Source organism: Nicotiana tomentosiformis, chromosome 4 (genome assembly GCF_000390325.3).
Source record: "Nicotiana tomentosiformis chromosome 4, ASM39032v3, whole genome shotgun sequence".
Classification (NCBI taxonomy): Eukaryota; Viridiplantae; Streptophyta; class Magnoliopsida; order Solanales; family Solanaceae; genus Nicotiana; species Nicotiana tomentosiformis.
The window spans coordinates 121184131-121190892 of record NC_090815.1 but is presented as its reverse complement, the minus strand read 5'-3'; positions in this window follow the sequence as shown (position 1 = coordinate 121190892).

The window sequence follows — 6762 nt, the reverse complement described above, 5'->3', positions numbered from 1 at the left end:
GACGTCGACCTTAGCCTCGAGCGAGATTGGAAATAACTAACAGAAGATCGAAATATCCGCGATCGGGTGGATATTACGGCGGGAATCTCGGCGCATATGGGCAAGGAGCCGACAACTAGCAAATCAAGAGATTTTTTACTTTTTATAGAAATGTACCTAGAGGTGGACTCCTCTACTATATAAAAGGGGGTCTAATAATTTATTTAACACATTGTAGCATGCATCACAAAGCAATACATTGTTATTTATAGTTTTTTTGTTATCTTGTTATTCTGTCCCGGCATCGATAAAAGTATTTCTGACTCGAGGGTGACTAACTTTCAAGGCTAAGATTGTTCAACTCATGTGGTGTCTATTTACTTTTTCATTGCTTATTTCAATTTTAATCTAATTTTCTATTTTGTATCAAGTTAGATCACGTATCCTTAAATCACGTACAAATTCAATTGTTATCCGATTTTGAAGGTAAACAGTTTGGCGCCTACCGTGGGGTTAAGGATAATAATGGTTATTTGATATAAATTTTCATAACACACACTGTTTTACACTTGCTCTTTGAAGTGTTTTTAATTCCAAGCTAAAACAAAAAATGTCAAACTCTCAAGCTACAACTTTAATGTCGATGATGCAGCTATTGTATCAGCTATCGGGCGCATCAAAGATACCAAATGGCCTCGGCCTCTACAATATGGTCCAACCCAAAGGGATCCTAACAAGATATGCAAATATCATGGCACTCACGATCACATAACGGAAGATTGTTGACACTTGAGAGAGGAATTAGCCCGACTATTCAACAATGGGTACCTTTGAGAATTTTTGAGCGACCGAGCCAAGAATCATTTCAGGAATAGGGATTCTAACAAACAAGCAGAACAAGAAGAACCTCAGTACATCATTAATAGGATCATTAGTGGGGTTGATGTCCCACATGGGCCGATGTTGAAACACATCAAAGTATTCATCACTAGGGAGAAACAAACTCAAGACTACATACCGGAAGGAACTTTATCTTTCAGCGACGAGGATGCAGAAGGGATCGTACAGCCCCACAATGATGCACTGGTAATATCTGTACTCGTAAATAAAATTTTGGTTAAACGTGTGTTAATTGATACAGATAGCTCCGCTAACATCATTCGATCGAGGGTCGTAGAGCAGCTCGATCGACAAGATCAAATTGTGCCTGTAGTTCGAGTTCTAAACGAATTCCACATGGCGTGTGAGACCACTAAGGGAAAAATAATGTTACTAGTAAACATCGTCGGGACCATCCAGGAAACTAAATTTTATGTGATTGAAGGAGACATAAGGTACAGTGCTTTATTCAGAAGGCCATAAATCCATAATATGAGGGTGGTGTCCTCGACAATACACCAGGCACTGAAATTTCCAACACCCGGCGGAATCAAAACATACTACAGTGAACAACCGGCTGCAAAGGAAATATTCGCGGTCGAGGAGGTAATACCGGCGTCTACAGTTTCAACATCGAAGGATCCAAACCAGATGGTAAAAACGGGGCCAAATAGCAAACATTGATACCATCCTCGGCAGGTTCGGAAAAACAAAAGGAAGACGAGGATGATAATTATGGGGTTCCCAGATCTTTTATAGCCCCCAATGATTCCAGTACCACTAAATCGACAGTCGAGTAGCTGGAACAAGTCATATTGCGAGAACGCTTGCCCGATCGAAAGGTATACCTGGGCACGGGGTTAAGCTCCAAGCTTAGGGAAAAGTCATTCAATTTCTTGTAACTAACAAAGATTATTTCGCTTGGTCCCACCTTCACATAATAGGGATCCCGCCGGAGATAACCATTCACAAGCTAAGCCTAGACCCGAAGTTCCATTCGGTCAAACAGAAGAGGAGACCCCAGCCCGAGATCAAGAATGCTTTCATCAAGGACGAGGTATCTAAACTCCTTAAAATAGGGTCTATTCGGGAGGTTAAATACCCGAATTTGTTAGCGAACGTAGTGGTAGTCCCTAAAAAAGTAATAAACTAAGACTGTGTAGATTACAAAGATTTGAATAAGACATGTCCCAAAAAATCTTTTCCTTTGCCCAACATCGACCATATGATCGATGCCACGGCCGGCCACAAGATCCTCAGTTTTCCCGATGCCTATTCCGGGTACAACCAAATACGGATGGACTAGGTGATCAGGAAAAAACTTCCTTCATCACTAAATACAGCACATACTGTTATAATGTAATATCTTTTAGATTAAAAAATGCCGGTGCCACATACCAACACTTAGTAAATCGGATGTTCGAGGAACAAATAGAAAAATCAATGGAAGTTTACATTGATGACATATTAGTTAAGTCCCTGCGAGCAAAGGACCATTTAAAATATTTGCAGAAAACCTTCATAATAATGAAGCAATACAATATGAAGTTGAACCCGGAAAAATGTGTGTTTGGAGTTGGGTCGGGTAAATTCCTCAGATTCATGGCATCCAATCAGGGAATCGAGATCAATCCCGATAATATAAGACATCAAAGATATCACGGTCGTGGACAAAGTAAAGGCCATGCAAAGGTTAACCGGGTGCATAGCCGCCCTGTGGCGATTTATTTCGAGGTCATCCGACAAGAGCCACCGATTCTTTGCACTATTGAATAAGAAGAATAACTTCTCATGGACCCCGGAATGCCAACGAGCTTTGGAGGACCTCAAGAGGTACTTATCCAGCACCTCTACTTCACACACCAAGAAAAACGAACAACTGTACTTGTACTTGGCGGTCTAGGAGATAGTGGTAAGTGGAGTCCTAGTTCGGGAAGAGCAAGGTACGCAATTTCCAATTTATTATGTCAGTAGGACCTTAAGTGAGGCCGAAACTAGGTACCCTCACGTAGAAAAACTTGCGCTCGCTTTGTTAAGCGCCTCTAGGAAGCTAAAACCATACTTCCAGTGTCACCCCATATGTGTCATAACTACTTACCCGTTGAGGAACATTATGCATAAGCCCGAACTCTCGGGCCGATTGGCCAAATGGGCCGTAGAAATAAGTGGGCACGATATTGAATACCGACTTCAGACTGCCATTAAGTATCAAATTTTGGTAGACTTTGTGGCCGACTTTATACCGGCCCTAATACCCGAGGTCGAAAGAGAGTTATTGGTTAATTCAGGAACTTTCTCAGGAATCTAGACCCTTTTTACGGATGGCGCCTCAAACACAAAAGGGTCCGGACTTGGCATCGTAATAAAGCCACCAACTGGTAATATAATTAGACAATCTATTAAGACTGTGAAATTGACTAACGATGAGGCCAAATATGAGGCCATGATTGCAGGGCTTGAACTAGACAAAAGCTCGGGGGCAGAGGTGATCGAAGCCAAGTGCGACTCCATCCTTGTGGTAAACCAAGTTAATGGAACATTCGAGGTCAGAGAAGAATGAATACAAAGTTACTTGGACAAGTTACAAGTTACATTACATCGGTTCAAAGAATGGACTTTGCAACATGTACCTCGGGATCAAAGCAGTGAGGCCGATGCCCTCGCTAACTTGGGGTCGTTGGTCAAAGACGACGAGTTCAACTCGGGAGAAGTGGTATAGCTTATGAGATCAGTGGTGGAAGGACACGCCGAGATCAACTCAACGAGCCTAACTTAGGACTGGAGGAATAAGTACGTGGAATATCTCAGGACCGGTAAACTGCCCTCGGATCCAAAAGAATTGAGGGCCCTGCATACAAAGGCAGCCGATTTAGCCTGTCCGAAGGCAGAACCCTGTTTAGAAGAACATTCGATAGCCCACTTGCAATATGTCTAGGGCCTGGGGATACTGAGTACATTTTTAGGGAAATCCACGAAGGTACTTGTGGAAATCATTCGGGCGCCAAATCGCTGGTTCGAAAAATAGTTAGAGCCAGTTACTACTGGATCGACATGGAAAAAGACGCAAAGGAGTTCATTTGAAAATGTGATGGATGCCAAAGACACGCTCCGATGATTCATCCACCCGGGGAGCTGCTGCATTCGATTTTGCCACCATGGTCGTTCATGAAGTGGGGAATGGACATCGTTGGCCCTCTTCCATGGACACCGGGTAAGGCTCAATTTATATTGTTTATGACTGACTATTTTTCTAAATGGGTGGAAGCCCAGGCGTACGAGAAGGTCAGGGAGAAGGAAGTCATTGATTCCATTTGGGACCACATCATATACCGATTTGGAATGCCGTCCGAGAATGTACGCAACAATGGGAAACAATTCATCGGAAGCAAAGTAACCAAATTTCTTGAAGACCACAAGATCAAAAGGATCCTATCAACACCCTATCACCATAATGGGAATAGACAAGCCGAATCTACCAACAAAACCATACTCCAAAACCTTAAAAAGAGGTTAACCGATGCCAAAGGAAGATGGAAGGAAATACTACCCGAAGTCCTATGGGCATACCGTACGACCTTGAAGTCCAGTACCGGGGTTACCCCATTTTCTTTGGTTTATGGCCATAGGACTTAAATCGGAGAACCAAGTATCTTTTTCTGATATGCAACAAAGGAATCAAATGACGAGGCTATGAGTACGAGCCTGGAGCTATTATATGAAAGGCGCAAAGCCGCCCTTGTGCGATTGGCCGCCCAAAAACAGCAGATCGAAAGGTATTACAATTGAAGGGCCAACCTTCGACACTTCGATATTGGGGACTTGGTACTAAGAAAGGTCACACTGAGCACCCGAAACCCGAACAAAGGAAAATTGCATCCGAACTAGGAAGGACTATACCAAATTATCGAGATCACCGGAAAAGGATCGTACAAACTCGAAACAATGAACGACAAGCAACTGCCGAACAACTGAAATATAACTCACTTGAAGCGATATTACTACTAAGGTACGGCCCCGCTGTTTCTTTTATTTACATTTTAAACTAACACTTGCAAGTAACCAACAAGGGATGATACGAGATTTTAGGTCTGAAAGCATGCATTGCACTCTTTTTACCTTGAACCGGTTTTGTCCTAAATGGGTTTTTCGGCAAGGTTTTTAACGAGGAAACCAGTAAATCGTGCTAACTTAGAATTGAAGGCTGGCTACGATACAATGACGATGATCACAATAACATTCGAGGCCTCTCTTCGATTAACCTCGAACACTAGGTGCATTACCCTCGGATATCGACTTTAGCATGGAAAGAGACTTCAAGATTGAAGGATCTCGATCGATAGGATTCATTGTAAGGGACAAACGGTCAAATAAACCGTGCCCACATAGACTGCTCGAACCCTGGCACAAACCATGTATACATGTGTAACTATTATGCACAAGAATAAAAAGAAGTCTCTTCCTTGCAAATATCTTGCCCTTTAAAATTTTTTCTTGCATTTCTTAAGGAAGTTCCTGTATCCGATCCCCTAAAGGTATCGAGTACAAGGGCCACCTTAACCCGAGTTTGAAAAATCACTCTCTCACTAGGAGACTGCCGTCCGAAAACAAACTCGGACGGTCCAAGCTATTAGACCTCGAGGGCATAAGACCTATTAGGTAATGCCCAAATTTCAAAGGCCACGGCCGCCCCCACTCGGGGACTGTTATCTTAGGCAAGCCCGAATAACTCGGGATAGCAAGTCCATTGGGCGACACCCGAACTAAAAAGGCTACGATTATATTAACATTGCTCGGAGACATCCGAGACCCGTAACAAAAAAAAACTTTCAAAAAAATTCATAACTGGTTCTAAAGGCTACCCTCGGCAAACTATAATCTAAACTACTTTGAGAACAAAGTTTCCGGTGATACCGAATCCCCACGATGCCTTAACAGAATAATGTTAAAGTCAAGGTTTGTTTGAACCTTCGAACATAACCTAACTATTTCATGCTAAGGCATTTCAATCTTTGCGAATACAAATAATAAAGCAAAGGGAAAAATACAAAAGCTGTTAAAGGGGAAAAAGCCTTATATATTCATATCCAAAATTCTTTTTACAAGGAACAAATAGCCCCGATACAAAATTTTACAAAAGACGAACGACCTTAAAAAGAAAAGGACAAAAACATCTAAAAGGATCCTAAATGGCCTAGTCTTTGTCGGGGGACGCATCATCACCTTCGGGCTCTCCGCCACCTTCGGACTCACCTGAATCTTCAGACCCCTCAGAATCTTCCTCCTCGGGATAAGCCAGCTTCCTGGCCTTGGCTTCGAATACCTTGGCATTCTCAATTTCAGCCAAAAGTCAAAACCTCGGGCATAAACTCCCTCGAGGGCCTCCCTTCGAGATTGCCACTTTGTATGCTCCACCATATTTCTCACTTGGTCCTGAGCTGCCTCGGCATCGGCCTAGTGCTGGGACACCCTCTCATGAGCCTCGGCCTTTACCATGGCGACCTCTGACTTGGCCGCCTCAAGCTCCCTGGCCAGTGTTTCTTGACCAGAGACCACCGAGCTCAGCTGAGAATGGAGCTCCTCTATCCTTTTAGCCTGTACCAAGGCCTTTTCCTTTGCAGCGCGAAGCTGGACCTCAGCCGAAGCCAATTGTGCCTGGGCAGTGTCCTTTTCCGAGGACATGTGGTCCATGTTTCTTTTCCATTCTTTGGCTTCAGCTTTTCCTGTATCCACCTCCGCCTGGAGCTGTTTGTTCTGGTCAACTTACTTTTGAACCTGTGGGTTCAGACCGTTAGCTACTATGTCTAACTCATCGTCACTAACTTCAAATACTCTTCTCACCTGCTCGACCATTTTGTCATGCTCCTTCCGAGCCGCTTCTAGCTCAGCCTGGAGTTTCTCAATGAG